The sequence below is a fragment of the Lipotes vexillifer genome, unplaced genomic scaffold (assembly GCF_000442215.2).
Source record: "Lipotes vexillifer unplaced genomic scaffold, Lipotes_vexillifer_v1.1 scaffold77, whole genome shotgun sequence".
NCBI lineage: Eukaryota > Metazoa > Chordata > Mammalia > Artiodactyla > Lipotidae > Lipotes > Lipotes vexillifer.
Genome location: NW_006792456.1, coordinates 2405749 through 2424631, shown reverse-complemented (window position 1 = coordinate 2424631; position 18883 = coordinate 2405749). Strand labels below are relative to the sequence as shown.

Below are 18883 nucleotides of genomic sequence, written 5' to 3'. Positions count from 1 at the left end.
CTACAAGTGGAAGGATCCTGGGTAAACTATCAAACACTTCTCCTTCCCTCCCTAACTAGGAAAATGTAGGACCAATAACCTGAACTGTGGGTATCATCTTTGGGGGGCTCTTTAGAAGGTTCCTCAGCAAGCAAGAGGATTGAAAAAACAAAAAAAAACAAAAAAAACAACCCTAAAAGAAATTTTGCTAAAGGTAATTGGGATCTTCCTTCCAGATGCTTTGAAACTAAGAAATTTCTGCAGTGGGTGGGGAGTTTGTTCTCTAATATTTCCCTTGGTAGTGACTTAGTGCTAAAAAGCATATTCCACACCATCACTGAGGTTATAAAAGGCTGGCAGTTGCTGGACCACAAAACCCTACCAGCCAGCCCACAGAATGAGCAACATCTAGTAGCGGATGGCGGGACTGATTAGAAGAACAAAACTGGATGAATAGACATTTTAGGGGTCCTCCTTATTAAATTGTAGAGGGGTATATTTTGATTTTTGGCCCTGTCCTCTCATCTTTGGACCAGACGCATTTTCCTCCAGCCCTTGTCAGCTTCTTGTGTGACCAAACAAGGTGTGGTCCAGATGCTTTTCAGCCTTCAGCAGTTAGGGAAGATTTCCATATGGGAGCCTCAGCCCACAGGGAAAATGACTTGCTGAGGATGGACTACAGCTGACAGAGACCATATTTGTACCTTCCAGACTTGTGTGTTCATTGATGCAGAACACACTAACATCACGTTTCAGAATATTGCCACTTGTGCTCTAAGTTTCCTTTCATAATGAAATAAATGGTTAAGTGGCATAATGATAATGGTCTTAATGTCTCTGTGGGAAGAATGATTTTTAAAAACTAGCTTTTTCCCTCTTGTAGTGTTGTGATTATTCTGTATTCTGGAGCCTTCTTTTCCCCCAAGCCCTAAAGTTGAAAAAATTGTTACAGAAAGTAAAAACTTAATATTTGAAAATGCAGTGAGATATATTTTTTAAAAATCTTGAATTTTAGAAGATGAAGATTTTAAGTACTAGGAGCTCTACCGTTCTCAAGATTGGGTGGAACTGACATGTAAAACTTTCTTCATGTCACATATGACAGGATAGCCTTCTTCTCTCCCTGCTATGGTAATGGTTGTGATTGGGGCATCCTTACCTAGTCCCATCCTGGAGATTTTGCTTCTGTAATTGCTGAACTGATTGTTAAAGTCATAGGTGCAAATGATTAACAGTGACTCGTAAAAAGGTTAGGTGTTTAAAAGTTAAAACCCATTATGTTTTTGCTCTTTCTTAACGCAGTGCTTTCCATTACACCATCAGAATAAGTTGTAGTCCTTTGGGGGAAGGGAGAGAGTGGCAATTAAACAGAAAATTCCCTGCGGTTAAATAATAGTAATGTGACAGTTCACTGAACTACTTTGAGGATTTGAACTCCTAATCTTAATTTTTTTTCTCTAATAGGAAAAAAAATTAAATGCACTGTTGAAACTGAAGGTGGGAAAAGGGTGGAGTTGCAGTGAACCACTGTTATGACAGGCTATCGGACTAGTGGGGATGTGATGATATCTGGCTTAGTTGAAGAAACACTCAGATTTGAAGATAAGGTGAATGAAGTTATTTGTGTAACTGGGTTTGCAAGGAGCTTCAATGCTGAAAAGAAAAAAAAGGATGATTTAGCTTCTGGTCTTTTTATTAAGATAGTTATATATCTTTATGCTTTACAGTGACATAGTAGCAAGGCTGCCTGCAGAGAAAGGACTTTATTGCTAAATTTTCGATGATATTTGTTTTGTCTGAGTATAGGTGAGCAGAGTTCTTTAATATCCATGTATGTGTTTGCACCTAGGAATAAAATTAAGTCCAACAGATTAAAAAACACAGACCACAGATCATTATATAATTAAGAGCTGTAAAATTAGAGAATGTAGAATGTTTATGTTGTTATTTTGCTTTATCTTCTATATGTAAATATCTTTTTCCGGTGAAGGTAGTACACAGCAATATTTGTTTTTATCCTTAGTATATGGGACTCTTAAGTGCCATTTCCTTCATAATTTTATTCCCAGAAGCATACTAGATGTTTGAAATTAGTATTGTAAAATGTTAGGAATATTAATGTATTAACTGTATATATGGAAAGGAAATTTGTACTCTTTTATCTTTATGAATTTCAACTCATTTCTGTATAGCCAGTTATACTACTGATTTTCTATTTAAAATATTGATGTTTCTCATTGAATGAGGAGGACTAAAGCTAAAGTACTAGTGCAGAAATGTTTGGGGTTTTTTGGAATCATGACATAAATATTAAAACATCTAACTCTTGATTCCATCAAACGAGATATGTAAGTAATTGTCCACATAGCTTTTGCATTAGTTTGAAAGATATATTCATAATGCATACATTTCCCACTGTTTTACTTATTGTGCTACTTTCCCGAGAATATTAACTAGAAAGCAGTCCAACAAATATTGATTCCACACTCCATTTTAGAAAACCGTGTCATCTCCGAGATCACGATGAACTTTAATAATAATACTGTAGGATTTGGCAGAGCTCATTAGAGTTCAGCGTATGTTTCCTCCTGATTTGACAGACTATGTGTTTAAGTCAGATTTTTTAAGATGTTAATATGTGAAGCATAATGTGATTTATTGGATGTGGAGGCTTAGTTTTATTCTCTTGAATGACTACACTTCAATACAGTTAACAGATTAGCGGACGATGCCATATTTTAGCTCTGATAACATTGTGGTGGGACAAATAAATATTCAAGCAACACTCAAATCAGGGCTTGAAGGCAAGGACAGAAATACAGGCAGGAATAATTACTAACTTGGTTTCTGCTGCAGGTAGCAGACCATGACACAGTACTGGAGCAAATGAAAGAAAAGGTCATGAACACATTTGCTCTCTGTCACCTCCTGTCCATTTTCACAGTGACTCCAGTTGAGACATTTCTCTCCTTACTCTGGATCCCTATTTTGCGTCTGACTAGTCCCCTGTCTCCCTTTTCGTTTCTCTTATTTTTCAGCTCTCTGTTGCAAGGGAGGCTTTTCGGCAGTACCATTTTAGGGGAAAGGGCGCTGACTTTGATTTCACACCCACTTGGGTTTGAACCCACTCTGCTGTTTGTTTACTAGAGGCATCCAAGTGAGTGGCTTGACCTCTCAGGGCCTTGTTTGTTTGTGAAAGGGTGGGTAACTATGCCTAAGTTGCAGAATTGTAACTGTTAGAAGTAATGTATGCAAATAGTTTAGCATGAGGCCTGGCCCTTAATTGTTGCTCAGTAAATGGTCTTAGTAATGATAGTAGTAGTACAATATTTAATCAAAAACACACACATACACCAAAGACAAAAAAATGTTTCCTCACTGTTCATAGTCTGAAGTCCAAAATTCTGAGTTTTCCATTCTCCCTTGTCTTAACCCACCTTTCTACCTTCATTTTCCTTTTCTTTAAAAAAACCCATAAACTGTTTGCTTCCCACTTGCCATATAATAAGATTACTATGTTCTTTCCTGTCTCACGCTGGGATGATTTATCTCCCCCCTCATCCTTCTTCTCCTGATTCCTTTCCCCCAGTGGCATAGTGGTGGGAGCATGGGCTTTGGTCAGACAGACCTGATTTTGAACCTAGATGTGCCACCAGTTGGGTGACTTGGGGAAGCTACTAAACCTCTGTGAGTCTCAACTATCATCAGTAAAATAGCTTCTCATACATGCAATGGAGGTTTAGAGGTACCTAACTTGTAGCTTGTGGAGATAACATACAAGGTTCCCCACAGTGTTTGGCAAATAGGAAGTGCCCACCACAGGGAGCCTGTTTGTATCTACGTCTTGCATGGCCCCATCCATTTCAGTCTCACCTCTCCCATGAGACCTTTTACCATCCTCAGATGAAGGGGTGTCTTAGATGAAGGAACGCGTTGCACTCCTAAAGTTTTACATCTTTCATGACCGATGCTGCTCACTTGATATATATCATTTAGTGCCGTTGTTTCACTCTGAATATTTTCATTTGTAAATGTATGTAAGAACCTTGAGGCTGAGAATGAATTTAATAATCAGAGCCGGGCTTCCCTGGTGGCGCAGTGGTAGAGAGTCCGCCTGCTGATGCAGGGGACACAGGTTCGTGCCCCGTTTAGGGAAGATCACACATGCCGCGGAGCGGCTGGGCCCGTGAGCCATGGCCGCTGAGCCTGCGCGTCCGGAGCCTGTGCTCCGCAACGGCAGAGGCCACAGCAGTGAGAGGCCTGTACAGGGACCACAAAAAAAAAAAAAAAAAAAAAAAATCAGAGCCAACATTTCCTGAGTGCATACTCGGTGCTAAATGTGTGAACAGATTGATCTCTTCCATCTTCTCGACAACCCCATGACATTGGTACTGTGGTTAGCCTCAGTTGCCTGGTGAGGAAACTGAAGCACAGAGAGGTTAAAGATGTTGCCCATGGTCACTATTTAGCAGATTGTAGAATGGGAATTGGAACCCAAGTCAGTCTGATTACAAAACCCAGAGCTATCACTTCACTGCTTTACACACTTTTTAATTTTTCTCGGTTACTGTGGTCCCTACCATCGTGCCTTGTTTCTAACCAGAACTCAGTAAGTTTGTGGTTCCTTGTAACTGTTTTTCAACCTCGTGCTTTATTTAAGGGTATTTGAAGCAGATCACTAGAACTCTGCTTAGAAATGGAACCATGTTCAAGTTCACCTTAGGAACATCACCAGCTTTGAAGCAATGACCTGAAACAACGAACTGCTGGAGATGTTTATTAAAAATTTGTTAAGTCTCAATTGTGACCTGGCTAAAATTACCTGGTGCTGCAGGTGCACTCAATTGCATTTGTTGAATTTGAAGAGAGGGGTGTAATAGCCATGGTTGGGCCTGGAGTGTTGGGTAAACAGGTTCACACGAAGGCCTGGAGATGTGATTTCATATTCTTCAGTCCCTTGACCAGTTTGAACAAGGGAAGCATGGGGGTAACTATAAAGAATCAAACCTGTATTGAGTTGAGTGCTTGCTCTGTACCAGGCACTACACACACACAACACACACACCACACACAGCGAAATCCCTTCGCCCACAACTCTGAGAGATAGCCTTTATTTTACAGGTACAGCTCAGAGAGGGAAAGAGATTTAAGCGAAGTCACTCAGTGGTACCATCCACACTATTCGTTGGATCTTACTTGCTCTGTTCATTGGCATGAGCATGTAGTGAACGGTTTTGATGGAAGCTTACGGTCTATTCATAAATGATTTTACTATTGTTATTTTTGTTAATAAGCTATAGTCTGGTGATTTTGTTTTGTTTTGTTTTTTTTGTTTTTTGCGGTATGCGGGCCTCTCACCGTTGCGGCCTCTCCCGCTGCGGAGCACAGGCTCCGGACGCGCAGGCTCAGCGGCCATGCCTCACGGGCCCAGCCGCTCGGCGGCATGTGGGATCCTCCCGGACCGGGGCACAAACCCGTTTCCCAGTTGGGTAGATTTTACTCTTTTCCATTTGTTTATTCATCAGAAACTCATTTCACATCTAGAATGTACCAGATGCAGGGGTGCAGCTTTGAACATGACCAAGTTCTTGCCCCCATTCTGGTGGAGGAAGCCAACAATGAATGAACAAGAAAGCAAGGTGAATATATCAATAGACTGTGATAAGTACTCACGAGGGAATGGCCTTGGAGGGGAACTGGGTTGAGTGGGGGTATGGGAGCTACCTTAGATAAGGTTTCCAGATCAGCTGTCTAGGGAGATGGCATTTAAGCTGAGACCTGAAGGATGAGAAGGGGTAAGCGAAGATGTGATGGAGAAGAGCAGTTACGTGCAGCGGCACCAGGGTGAGAAAGAACTTGGTGTGCCCAGAACTCTGGTCTAGATACCCAGAGAAAGACCAAGGTCATAGTACTTCTCATCCCGGTCATTAATGCCTCATGGGTTTTGGCACCATATGTCCTAGATTTCCCAGGACAGTCACAAATATTCCATTCAGTTATTGTTATGGGTATACTTGCTATTGTCATGTCATGATTCTCTTTTTAATTCGGAATATATGAGCATGTTTTTATTGTTAAAATATGGTTACTATATAATGGATCACTGCTTGAAAAACATTACACTGGAGTATGCTCTCTTATAAAGAATTATATTGGCTCTGCCATCAACAGTCAATCAGAATGTAGATTATACTGTGGTAAGTGAAAAACTGTTTCATGGCAGCATCTTTAAGCAGGGCTGTTCTAGGGCCTCTCCTACCCACAAGGATGTGGATCTCAATAACTTTGCAATGTAGGTGATGTATTTGCCAACAAAAAAGAAAAAGCAAGCTGTTGGGAAGGTTACCTTGCTGACTCTGCTTCTGGAACTGACTCTTTCCCCAGTAAGCTGGAGCGGCATGGAAAGCTATCCTTTAGCCAGCAGACCTACACATCTTCAGCAGTCAGCCTCCTCTTGTAGGTTTAACTCAATTTGTCATATGTGGATTGGACTTAAATGTAATTAAAATGTTTGACAGCAAACAGTTCTTCTCAAATATCATTGTGCATAGGAGTCACCCAAGCACTCACTAATAAAATCCAGATTCTGATTCAGCAAGTCTGGTGGTGAGGGCTGACATCCTGCATTTCTAACCAGCTCCCAGTTGATGCTGATGCTGCTCGTCTGCTATGCAGCAAGATGTTCAGATCCTCATTTGTATGTTTCAGATCTCAGTAGACCGGTGTATTTTTTTTTTCAACCCAAAAGATGTTGCCATCTTATGAAATAGACTTTTAATAATATATGTATATATGACTCATGTTTATTAAATTCTTAAATTAACAGAATCAATTTTTTCATTAAGTTGGCACCTAGCCCAGCGTTTTTTTTTTCTAACATCTTTATTGGAGTATAATTGCTTTACAATGGAATGCTAATTTCTGCTGTATAAAAAAGTGAATCAGCTATACATATGCATATATCCCCATATCCCCTCCTCTTGTGTCTCCCTCCTGCGTTCCCTATCCCGCCCCTCTAGGTGCATACAAAGCACCCAGCTGATCTCCCTGTGCTATGCGGCTGCTTCCCACTAGCTATCTGTTTTACATTTGGTAATGTATATATGTCCATGCCACTCTTTCACTTCGTCCCAGCTTACCCTTCCCCCTCCCCGTGTCCTCAAGTCCATTCTCTATGTCTGCATCTTTATTCCTGTTCTGGCCCTAGGTTCTTCAGAACCTTTTTTTTTAGATTCCATATGTATGTGTTAGCATACGGTATTTGTTTTTCTCTTTCTGACTTACTTCACTCTGTGTGACAGACTCTAGGTCCATCCACCTCACTACAAATAACTCAATTTCGTTTCTTTTTATGGCTGAGTAATATTCCATTGTATATATGTGCCACATCTTCTTTATCCATTCATCTGTCGATGGACACTTAGGTTGCTTCCATATCCTGGCTATTGTAAACAGTGCTGCAATGAACATTGTGGTACATGAATCTTTTTGAATTATGGTTTTCTCAGGGTACATGCCCAGTAGTGGGATTGCTGGGTTGTATGGTAGTTCTATTTTTAGTTTTTTAAGGAACCTGCATACTGTTCTCCATAGTGGCCGTATCAATTTAAATTCCCACCAACAGTGCAAGAGGGTTCTCTTTTCTTCACACCCTCTCCAGCATTTATTGTTTGTACATTTTTTGATGATGGCCATCCTGACTGGTGTGAGGTGATACCTCATTGTAGTTTTGATTTGCATTTCTCTAACGATTAGTGATGTTGAGCATCCTTTCATGTGTTTGTTGGCAATCTGTATAATTTCTTTGGAGAAATGTCGATTTAGGTCTTCTGCCCATTATTGGATTGGGTGGTTTATTTTTTTGATATTGAGCTGCATGAGCTGCTTGTATATTTTGGAGATTAATCCTTTGTCAGTTGCTTAATTTGCAGATATTTTCTCCCATTCTGAGCGTTGTCTTTTCATCTTCTTTATGGTTTCCTTTGCTGTGCAAAAGCTTTTAAGTTTCATTAGGTCCCATTAGTTATTTTTGTTTTGATTTCCATTTCTCTTGGAGGTGGGTCAAAAAGGATCTTGCTGTGATTTATGTCAAAGGGTGTTCTGACTATGTTTTCCTCTAAGAGTTTTATACTGTCTGGCCTTACATTTAGGTCTTTAATCCATTTAGAGTTTATTTTTGTGTATGGTGTTAGGGAGTGTTCTAATTTCATTCTTTCACATGTAGCTGTCCAGTTTTCCCAGCACCACTTATTGAAGAGGCTGTCTTTTCTCTATTGTATATTCTTGCATCCTTTATCAAAGATAAGGTGACCATATGTGCGTGGGTTTATCTCTGGGCTTTCTATCCTGTTCCATTGATCTATATTTCTGTTTATGTGCCAGTACCGTACTGTCTTGACTACTGTATCTTTGTAGTATAGTCTTAAGTCAGGGAGCCTGATTCCTCCAGCTCCATTTTTCTTTCTCAAGATTCTTTTGACTATTTGGGGTCTTTTGTGTTTCTATACAAACTGTGAAATTTTTTGTTTGAGTTCTGTGAAAACTGCCATTGGTAGTTTGAGAGGGATTGCATTGAATCTGTAGTTTGCTTTGGGTAGTATAGTCATTTTCACAGTGTTGATTCTTCCAATCTTAGAACATGGTATTTCTCTCCATCTGTTTGTATCATCTTTTTTTTTGCGGTACATGGGCCTCTCACTGTTGTGGCCTCTTCCGTTGTGGAGCACAGGCTCCAGACACGCAGGCTCAGTGGCCGTGGCTCACGGGCCCAGCCACTCCACGGCATGTGGGATCTTCCCGGACCGGGGCACAAACCCACGTCCCCTGCATCTGCAGGCGGACTCTCAACCACTGTGCCACAAGGGAAGCCCTTGTTTGTATCATCTTTAATTTCTTTCATCATTGTCTTATAGTTTTCTTCATACATGTCTTTTGTCAGGTAGGTGTTTTCCTAGGTATTTTATTCTTTTTGTTGCAGTGGTAAATGGGAATGTTTTCTTAATTTCTTTTTCAGATTTTTTATCATTAGTGTATAGGAATGCAAGAGATTTCTGTGCATTAATTTTGTATCCTGCTACTTTACCAAATTCATTGATTAGCTCTAGTAGTTTTCTGGTAGCTTCTTTAGGATTCTCTATGTATAGTATCATGTCATCTGCAAACAGTGACAGTTTTACTTCTTCCTTTCCTATCTAGATTCCTTTTATTTCTTTTTCTTCTCTGATTGCTGTGGCTAAAACTTCCAAAACTATGTTGAATAATAGTGGTGAGAGTGAGCAACCTTGTCTTGTTCCTAATCTTAGTGGGAATTGTTTCGTTTTTTCACCATTGAGAACGATGTTGGCTGTGGGTCTGTCACATATGGCAAACCATGTATGGTTTGCCTTATTATGTTGAGGTAAGTTCCTTCTATGCCTACTTTCTGGAGAGTTTTTATCATAAATGGATGTTGAATATTGTTGAAAGCTTTTACTGTATCTATTGAGATTATCATATGGTTTTTATCCTTCAGTTTGATAGTATGGTTTATCACATTGATTGATTTGCATATATTGAAGAATCCTTGCATTCCTGGGGTAAACCCCACTTGATCATGGTGTATGATCCTTTTAATGTGCTGTTGGATTCTGTTTGCTAGTATTTTCTTGAGGATTTTTGCATCTATGTTCATCAGTGATATTGGCCTATAGTTTTCTTTTTTTGGTGACATCTTTGTCTGGTTTTGGTATCAGGGTGATGGTGGCCTCATAGAATGAGTTTGGGAGTATTCCTCCCTCTGCTATATTTTAGAAGAGTTTGAGAAGGATAGGTGTTAGTTCTTCTCTAAATGATAGAATTCACCTGTGAAGCCATCTAGTCCTGGGCTTTTGTTTGTTGGAAGACTTTAAATCATAGTTTCAATTTCATTGCTTGTGATTGGTCTCTTCATATTTTCTATTTCTTCCTGGTTCAGTCTCAGAAGGTTGTGCTTTTCTAAGAATTTGTCCATTTCTTCCAGGTTGTCCATTTCATTGGCATATAGTTGCTTGTAGTAATCCCTCATGATCCTTTGTATTTCTGCAGTGTCAGTTGTTACTATTTTTTCATTTCTATTGATTTGAGTCTTCTCCCTTTTATTCTTGATGAGTCTGGCTAATGGTTTATCAGTTTTCTTTATCTTCTCAAAGAGCCAGCTTTTAGTTTTATTGATCTTTGCTATTGTTTCCTTATTTCTTTTTCACGTATTTCTGATCTGATCTTTATGATTTCTTTCCTTCTGCTAACTTTGGGGCTTTTTTGTTCTTCTTTCTCTAATTGCTTTAGGTGTAAGGTTAGGTTGTTTGTTTGACATGTTTCTTGTTTCTTGAGGTAGGATTGTATTACTGTAAACTTCCCTGTTAGAACTGCTTTTGCTGCATCCCATAGATTTCGGGTCATTGTGTTTTCATTGTCATTTGTTTCTAGGTATTTTTTGATTTCCTCTTTGATTTCTTCAGTGATCTCTTGGTTATTTAGTAGTGTATTGTTTAGCCTCCATGTGCTTGTATTTTTTACATATTTTTTCCTGTAATTGACATCTAGTCTCATAGCATTGTGGTCGGAAAAGATATTTGATATGATTTCAATTTTCTTCAGTTTACTAAGGCTTGATTTGTGACCCAAGATATGATCTATCCTGGAGCATGTTCCATGAGCACTTGAGAAAAAAGTGTATTCTGTTGTTTTTGGATGGAAGGTCCTATAAATTTCAATTAAATCCATTTCGTTTAATGTGTCATTTAAAGCTTGTGTTTCCTTATTTATTTTCATGTTGGATGATATGTCCATTGATGAAAATGGGGTGTTTAAGTCCCCTATTATGACTGTGTTACTGTCGATTTCCCTTTTTATGGCTGTTAGCATTAGCCTTATGTATTGAGGTGCTCCTATGTTGGGTGCATAAATATTTACAATTGTTATATGTTCTTGTTGGATTGATCCCTTGATCATTATGTAGTGTTCTTTGTCTCTTGTAATAGTCTTTATTTTCAAGTCTATTTTGTCTGATATGAGAGCTGCTACTCCAGCTTTCTTTTGATTTCCATTTGCATGGAATATCTTTTTCCATCTCCTCAGTTTCAGTGTGTATCCCTGGGTCTGAAGTGGGTCTCTTGTAGACAGCATATATATGGGTCCTGTTTTTGTATCCATTCAGCAAGCCTGTGTCTTTTGGTTGGAGCATTTAATCCATTTACATTTAAGGTAGTTATCGATGTATATGTTCCTATTACCATTTTCTTAATTGGTTTTGTTTTGTTATTGTAGGTCTTATCCTTCTCTTGTTTTTCCTGCCTAGAGAAGTTCCTTTACCATTTGTTGTAAAGCTGGTTTCTTGGTGCTGAATTCTCTTAGCTTTTGCTTGTCTGTAAAGGTTTTTAATTTCTCTATTGAATCTGAATGAGATCCTTGCTGTGTAGAGTAATTTTTTTTCTTTTTAAAAAAAATTTTATTTATTTATTTTTACTTTTGGCTGTGTTGGTTCTTCATTGCTGCACGCGGGCTTTCTCTAGTTGCAGCAAGTGGGGGCTCTCTTTGTTGCGGTGTGTGGGCTTCTCATTGCAGTGGCTTCTCTCATTGTGGAGCATGGGCTCTAGGCACGCGGGCTTCAGTAATTGCGGCACGCGGGCTCAGTAGTTGTGGCTCATGGGCTCTAGAGCACAGGCTCAGTTGTTGTGGCACACAAGCTTAGTTGCTCCGCGGCATGTGGGATCGTCCTGGACCAGGGATCAAACCCATGTCCCCTGCATTGGCAGGCGGATTCTCAACCACTGCGCCATCAGGGATGCCCTGCGTAGAGTAGTCTTGTTTGTAGGTTTTTCCCTTTCATCACTTTAAATATGTCCTGCCACTGCCTTCTGGCTTGCAGAATTTCTGCTGAGAGATCAGCTGTTAACCTTATGGGGATTCCCTTGTATGTTATTTGTTGTTTTTCCCTTGCTGCTTTTAATATTTTTTGTTTGTGTTTAATTTTTGATAGTTTGATTAATATGTGTCTTGGCATGTTTCTCCTTGGATTTATCCTGTATGGGACTGTCTGTGCTTCCTGGACTTGATTGACTATTTCCTTTCGTATATTAGCAAAGTTTTCAACTATAATTTCTTCAAATATTTTCCCAGACCCTTTTTTTTCCCTCTTCTTCTTCTGGGACCCCTATAATTCAAATATTGGTGCAGTTAATGTTCTCCCAAAGGTCTCCGAGACTGTCCCAATTCTTTTCATTCTTTTTTCTTTATTCTGCTCTGCGGTAGTTATTTCCACTATTTTATCTTCCAGGTCACTTATCCGTTCTTCTGCCTCAGTTATTCTGCTATTGATTCCTTCTAGAGAATTTTAAATTTCATTTATTATGTTGTTCATCATTGTTTGTTTGCTCTTTAGTTCTTCTAGGTCCTTGTTAAAGGTTTCTTGTATTTTCTCCATTCTGTTTCCAAGATTTTGGATCATTTTTACTATCACTACTCTGAATTCTTTTTTGGGTAGACTGCCTATTTCCTCTTCATTTGTTTGGTGTGGTGGGTTTTTACTTTGCTCCTTCATCTGCTGTGTATTTCTCTGTCTTCTCATTTTGGTTAACATACTGTGTTTGGGGTCTCCTTTTCACAGGCTCCAAGTTCGTAGTTCTCATTGTTTTTGGTGTCTGCCCCCAGGGGGTAAAGTTGATTCAGTGGGTTGTGTAGGCTTCCTGGTGGAGGCGACTGGTGCCTGTGTTCTGGTGGATGAGGCTGGATCTTGTCTTTCTGGTGGGCAGGACCAAGTCCGGTGGTATGTTTTGGGGTGTCTGTGACCTTATTATGATTTTAGGCAGCCTCTCTGCTCATGGGTGGGGTTGTGTTCCTGTCTTGTTAGTTGTTTGGCATAGGGTGTCCAGCACTGTAGCTTGCTGGTCGTTGAGTGGAGCTGGGTCTTAGTGTTGAGATGGAGATCTCTGGGAGAACTTTTGCTGTTTCATATTATGTGGGGCTTGGAGGTCTCTGATGGACCAATGTCCTGAACTTGGCTCTCCTACCTCAGAGGCTCAGGCCTGACACCCAGCTGGAGCACCAAGACCCTGTCAGCCACACTGCTCAGAAGAAAAGGAGAAAAGAAAGAAAGGAAGGAAGGAAGGGAGGGAGGGAGGGAGGGAGGGAGGGAGTAAGGGTGGGAGGAAGAAAGGGAAAGAAAGAAAGAAAGGAAGAAAGAAAAATAAATAAAGTTATTAAAATTTAAAAAATTACTAAAAATAAAAAAATTAAAAAGTAATAAAGAGAGAAAGCAAAGAAGAGAGTAACCAAACCAAAAAACAAATCCACCAATGATAACAAGCGCTAAAAACTGTACAAAAACAACGACAACAAAAAAACAGACATACAGATCCCTAGGACAAATGGTAAAAGCAAAGCCATACAGACAAAGTCACACAAAGAAGCATACACATACACACTCAGAAAAGATAAAATGAAAAAAAAAAGTATATATAAAAGGAAGAGAGCAACCAAATCAGTAAACAAATCTACCAGTGATAATAAGCTCTAAATTTTAAACTAAGATAAACATAAAACCAGAAACAAATTAGATGCAGGAAGGAAACCCCATGTCTACAGTTGCTCCCAAAGTCCACCTCCTCAATTTTGGGATGATTCGTTGTCTATTCAGGTACTCCACAGATGCAGGGTACATCAAGTTGATTGTGGAGATTTAATCCTGTGCTCCTGAGGCTCCTGGGAGAGTTCCCTTTCTCTTCTTTGTTCACACAGCTCCTGGGGTTCAGCTTTGGATTTGGCCCCGCCTCTGCATGTAGGTCACCTGAGGGCGTCTGTTCCCGCCCAGACAGGACAGGGTTAAAGGAGCAGCTGATTAGGGGGCTCTGGCTCACTCAGGCTGGGGGGAGGGAGGGGTACGGAATGCGGGGTGAGCCTGTGGCGGCAGAGGCCAGCATGACATTGCAACAGCCTGAGGCACACCATGTGATCTCCGGAGGAAGTTGTCCCTGGATCACGGGACCCTGGCAGTGGCAGGCTGCACAGGCTCCCGGGAGGGGAGGTGTGGATAGTGACCTGTGCTCGTACACAGGCTTCTTGGTGGCGGCAGCAGCAGCCTTAGTGTTTCATGACCGTCTCTTGTGTCTGCACTGATAGCCACAGCTCGCGCCTGTCTCTGGAGCTCGTTTAGATGGTGCTCTGAATCCCCTTTCCTCGCGCACTCCAAAACAGTGGTGTCTTGCCTCTTAGGCAGGTCCAGACTTTTCCCCGGACTCCCTCCCAGCTAGCTGTGGCTCACTAGCCCCCTTCAGGCTGTGTTTCCGCAGCCAACCCTAGTCCTGCCCCAGGGATCTGACCTCCGAAGTGGGAGCCTCAGCTCCTAGCCCCCGCCCGCCCCGGTGGGTGAGCAGACAAGCCTCTCGGGCTGGTGAGTGCTGGTCGGCACCGATCCTCTGTGCGGGAATCTCTCCGCTTTGCCCTCCGCACCCCTGTGGCTGCGCTCTCCCCCGCGGCTCCGAAGCTTCCTCCCCGCCACCCCCCATCTCTGCCAGTGGAGGGGCTTCCCAGTGTGTGGAAACTTTTCCTCTTTCACAGCTCCCTCCCCGAGGTGCAGGTCCTGTCCCTATTCTTTTGTCTCTGTTTTTCTTTTGCCCTACCCAGGTACTTGGGGAGTTCCTTGCCTTTTGGGAAGTCTGAGATCTTCTGCCAGCGTTCAGTAGGTATTCTGTAGGAGTTGTTCCATGTGTAGATGTATGTTTGGTGTATTTGTGGGGAGGAAGGTGATATCCATGTCTTACTCCTCCGCCATCTTGAAGTTCCCCCTAGCCCAGTGTTCTGTCTTCTCCAGAAAGAACCAAGCAGGAACTGGTTGGAACAAGCTAAGGAAATGGCTAGGGTGCCCCTGTGAGCAGCGGATGAGTATGCCACAGCCTTGTGTAGACATATGGTTTCTAGTCTCTTGAGTATATACCTAGGAGTGGAATTGCTGTGTCTTATGGTAACTCTATGTGTAACTTTTTGACGTACTGCCAAATTGTTTTCCAAACAATTTCATCAGCAATGTATGAGAGTTCCAATTCACTACATCCTTACTGACACTTGTTATTGTCTTTTTTTTTTTTTTTTTTTTTTTTTTGATTTTAATCAGCAGCAGAATTATGTAGCATATGGGAGCTATTTGGCTGAAAGGAGACTCCAAATGTTACTGGTACATCCTCCCAACATGAAAGGAAAATAATAATACAGAATAATCGGACTTTCTTATCTATGCAACAGCTTCCCTCTGAGAAACTCCATGGTTTACTGTACTACATCTTCCCAACATGCTGTTTGGTGGGTCAGATCTTCCTGGACTGGGGCACGAACCCGTGTCCCCTGCATCGGCAGGCAGACTCTCAACCACTGCACCACCAGGGAAGCCCGTTATTGTCTTTTTGATTATAGCCATCCTGTGGGTGAGAAGTGGTATCTCATTGTGGTTTTAATTTTCATTCCCTAACAACTAATAATACTGATCACCTTTTCATAATTTTTTTGGCCATTTGTATATTCTTTGGAGAAGAGGTCTATTCATATCCTTTGCCCATTTTTAATTGGCTTGTCTTCTTATTGTTGTAAGAGTTCTTTATATATTCTGAATATAAGTCCCTCATCTGATATATTATTTGCAAGTATTTTCTCCCATTCAGTAAGTTATCTTTTCACTTTCTTGATGGTGTCCTTTGAAGCACAAAAGTTTAAAATTTTGATGATGTCAAATTTATTTATCTTTTCCTTTTGTGACTTACACTTTTAGAAACCATCACCTAATCCAAGGTCATGAAGATTTATTTCTGTGTTTTCTTCTGAAAGTTTCATAGTTTTAGCTTTGACATTTAGGCAGATAATACATTTTGAGTGTGAGCTAAGGGGTCCAACGTCATTTTTTTGCAGGTGGATATCCAGTGGTCACAGCACTGTTTGTTGAAAAGACTTTTCTTTTCCCATTAAGTTGTCTTGGATGTCTATAGCCTTTGAATTGCCCTACCAGGCAGCCCATTCCTTGCACACAGAAGATACTGAACGTTTGGGGACCCAGAAACAATCATTAAAAAGATTAACCTAGAAGTAATAGAAATTTGAGGCTTTGGTTACCATTCTGTGTTTGTAAAGATGCCGTTATTTCCTATGAAAGATATATAGATTTTTTTAAGCATCTTTATTGGAGTATAATTGTTTTACAATGATGTGTTTCTGCTTTATAACAAAGTGAATCAGCTATACATATACATATGTCTCCATATCTCTTCCCTCTTGCATCTCCCTCCCTCCCACCCTCCCTATCCCACCACTCTAGGTTGTCACAAAGCACCGAGCTGATCTCCCTGTGCTACGTGGCTGCTTCCTACTAGCTATCTGTTTTACATTTGGTAGTGTATATATGTCCATGCCACTCTCTCACTTTGTCCCAGCTTACCCTTCCCCCTCCCCGTGTCCTCAAGTCCATTCTCTAGTAGGTCTGCATCTTTATTCCTGTCCTGCCCCAAGGTTCTTACATTTTTTTTTTTAGATTTTTATATATTTAAAAAATATAACCGTTTATACTTTGAGGAGCTGGTGCAGTGTTTAGCAACTGTTGGTTTAAGGACCAGCAGCAGTCTATACATTGGCTTTGTTTACTTCCAGAGATTCTTGGTTTTTGAAAATGAACTTGTAGTCTTCAGTCTTGCTTCTGGAGACAGACCTACTGAGAGAGCTGAGCGGATGGAGGTGGTCTGGGAAGCAAAGAGAGTGGTCAGAGAGGGTACCCCTTGACCTCTTTATCAGTTTCCTCCTTTCTTCCCTCAATGGGAGGCAGACACCTGGATGGCCTCAACCTAGAAGTTGAAGGATTCTAGGATTGCCCACTAATTCTCCACCATTCCTTTTCCTGTCCGCATGAAGGAGGGGAGTGGCAGGCCAGCTCTACCTCCCTGAGAGGAAAGAAGCTTTCTTTGGACTGGTAGTACATCAATAGGCTGGTCAGAGGATTATTCTAAGGTTACTGAGAATTATTTTAAGACATGAGGATTTTTGTTTAGTTTAACTCCTGTTTAATAAGGTCATTAAATTATTTTTCTGTGTTCGTTATGCATTGATTTCATGGGTAAGAATAAAACAAATTCTACCAATGACAGGTTGCCTTCTAAGTAAGAGATTATTAGTTGCAAGAAACTGAAATTTTCTCAAAGAAACACAAGGAGGGGATCATAAGATGACAAGAGAACCTTCGGGCACTCAGTTACAGAGTATGGCTGGCCTCTCAGACACTGCACAGTTATCAAGCGGCTACTCTGTTCTTATTTCTTTCTCTTGCAAGTGTTCCCGTCATCACAGGGATTCACATCTCTGCTTCTCTCTGGATAAAATATGCTGTGATTTCCTCCTACTGCAGACTGGCTTCTTAACTTAATGATCCATTTTGCACATAGCCACCAAAAAAAAAAAAAAAGCCATCTGGACCCCCTCACTGTACATGACTACCCAGCTTGATCTTACAAAACCAATTGATTGGACACAGTGGGGGGAAGGGGAGGGGGGGATGAATTGGGAGATTAGGTTTGACATAAATACACTACCATATGTAAAATAGATAGTTAGTGGGACTCTGTGATATAGCACAGGGAGCTCAGCTCGGTGCTCTGTGATGACCTAGATGGGCGGGATGGGGGGGGGATGAGAGGGAGGTCCAAGAGGGAGGGAATATATGTATATATATAGTGATTCACTTTGTTGTACAGCAGAAAGTAACACGACATTGTAAAGCAATTATACTCCAAAAAAACTACACAAAAAACTCAATTGATTAGGTCTTGTGAGTCTTAATTCCAGATTTCCAAGAAATAGAATCTAATTGGCCTAGCAGGGTCAGCAGGGTCAGGATGTCCACCAGTTCCATCATCTGTAGCCTGGAGGGTGGGACTAGGTTTCAAAGGGCTGCCCCTTTAAGGAAGATTGTCTATTAAGGGAGATAAGGACTGAGGAAGAATGAATGGCAACTCTACTATAGGAGATGGATTAGAAGAGGAGGTGGCAAATGGTTTTTTGATGGATAGAACAGAGTGAGACAATGATGAGAAATACTGAGTTGAGGGCAAGAAGAGGCCAGGAAAGAGATATGAAGAGGTTTTAAAAACAAAATACTGGGCACTTCCCTGGTGGTGCAGTGGTTAAGAATCCATCTGCCAATGCAGGGAACATGGGTTCGATCCCTGGTCCGGGAACATCCCACATGCTGCGGAGCAGCTAAGTCCGTGCACCACAACTACTGAGCCTGCACTCTAGAGCCTGCAAGCTACAACTACTGAGCCCCTGTGCCACAACTACTGAAGCTTGTGCACCTAGAGCCCGTGCTCCGCAACAAGAGAAGCCACTGCAATGAGAAGCCCACGCACCACAACAAGAGTAGCCACCGCTCGCCGCAACTAGAGAAAGCCCGCACACAGCAGCCAAGACCCAACGCAGCCAAAACTAAAATAAATAAATAAATTTATTTAAAAAGAAACACACAAAAACCCCCCACAAAATACTGGTGATACAATTCTTCATGGTATTTTCAGTTCTCATAAGAGGCCATGTGAGGGAGTCCCTGGGAAGTGCTGGCCAATGGCTGGTAACCACAGCCTTGGAGGGCTAGGTGGGCATCAAGCGCTTGCCTAATTGGGTGCCAGTGCTCCTACTAAGAGTGTTCCCTCTCCTACTGGGGTCTGGTGGTAGGAGTGGTGGCGGAGGGGAGTATATGGGAATAGGGGCTGATGGTAGCAGGCACCAGAGAAATGGCCTGACGGCATGCACAGGAGGCTTCCTGGAGCTGGTGCAGGCTGCTCAAGTGAGGGAGGTGAGAATTGGGGCAGCAGCTGTTTACCAGCTGGTGAAGAACTTTTCCATACTTTAGCTGGCACAGATACTG

At 41.4% G+C, this 18883-nt stretch overlaps 1 protein-coding gene across 1 annotated transcript in view; it reads left to right on the top strand.

Annotated features, from left to right (window-relative positions):
* Positions 1-18883, top strand: part of EML6 (EMAP like 6) — a 325099-nt gene that overhangs the window by 583 nt on the left and 305633 nt on the right. The gene's annotated exons all lie outside the window — the stretch shown is intronic.